The 1355-nt window shown below is 32.3% G+C and overlaps 1 long non-coding RNA gene across 1 annotated transcript; it reads left to right on the forward strand.

The window, feature by feature from the left end:
- Positions 1–144: 144 nt before the first annotated feature.
- LOC111648501 (uncharacterized) lies at positions 145–1050 on the forward strand. The gene is made up of 3 exons (XR_002760142.2): positions 145–204; positions 319–385; positions 944–1050. It is a non-coding gene; the product is annotated as an uncharacterized LOC111648501 (long non-coding RNA).
- The last annotated feature ends 305 nt before the right edge of the window (positions 1051–1355 follow it).

Consider the following 1355-nt stretch of genomic DNA (forward strand, 5'->3'; position numbering starts at 1 on the left):
GTGATTTTATTGGCGACTGTTGGTTTTATCAGTGTTCAGCTACAGAATAATTTCAACATCCGACACATCTAGAAACACAATCATTAAATAGATGAAAATTAAATCAAAGCTTGGAATAATTTAAATTTAATGTAAATTTCTCAGAAAACACAGATGCTGCAGCGTTGAGGCCAAAACAGAGGTTACCTGTCGACTCTTTACCAGGTGAGTTCAACTAGAATTCCACTTCTCTCCTCTTGTTTTTGAAGGTTTGTGTTAAAGAAATTGATCCGACTGTTGCTGTGTAAGTGATGTGATCGATTCCGACTTTCTTGTCAGTGAACTGTGAGGAGTTTCTGTCTAAAGAGGAGAGTCAGATCCCTGTCGATGAAATCTTCTTCTATCGGTGAGTGAGAAACCTTTTCTTTTCTTTGGAGAAAAGATCGATCAATTGTAGATTTTATTTCTCAAGTTAAATTAAATGTAAAAATCATTAGAACACAGCAGCTGGAAATTTCTATCAACAGGTTTCTTGTTCATTTGGCAGAAAAATTGATTATGTGCTCATTACAGAATCACAAGGATGTAGAGTATTGATAATTATTGATTTGATTTTATTGATTATTGATATTTTTACGTCTGTTTTACATTTTTATTTGCTTTGTTTAATCATTTACAGGCTGTTTCTTGAATTTGTTTTGAGCCTTTTTTATTTTTGTTACTGAAATAGATTATAATTTTATCCCAGGTTATATTAAAAACAGACACAGAATTACCACTAATTAATACAATCCTCTTCCTCATCAAAGCACCACAAACAAAACATAGTAAGGAGCTTTTAGTGTCGGATGCTCTGTCGTGTATTTGCTCAGATTTTTGAAAATAATGTCTTGTGTCAGTTTTGTTTATTTCCGTTCTTATTATTATTGTTGTTGTAATTTGTAATCTTTTATTTTCTCAACAGCTTCTTCAAGAAACGTCAGCAGGAGAAGAAGGTTCAGCGGCCGCGAGGAGACGGCGATAATGAGAGCGTGGAGGATGTGGACGACGACGAGTTTGAGAAAATACTCGGTAAGTTTTCTTTTTAAGAGTCGCATGTCAGTGCAGTATGTCAGAAAAAAATGGCATAGTTTAGACATACTATACTATGACATTTTTTCTGACATTTTTATCACATACTACTTTAACACTTTATTACTGACTATACTATGACCTTTTTTTTTCTTTTTTTGCCTTACTATACTGACTTTTTTTTTTCTTTGCCTTACTATACTATGACTTTTTATTTTTTTTGCCTTACTATATTATGACTTTTTTTTTTTTTGCCTTACTATACTATGACTTTTTTTTTTTTTGCCTTACTATACTATGACTTT

This window comes from Seriola lalandi, unplaced genomic scaffold (assembly GCF_002814215.2).
Source record: "Seriola lalandi dorsalis isolate HSWRI2012SDOR001 ecotype SW California unplaced genomic scaffold, Sedor1 jcf7180002041362, whole genome shotgun sequence".
NCBI classification, from domain to species: Eukaryota; Metazoa; Chordata; class Actinopteri; order Carangiformes; family Carangidae; genus Seriola; species Seriola lalandi.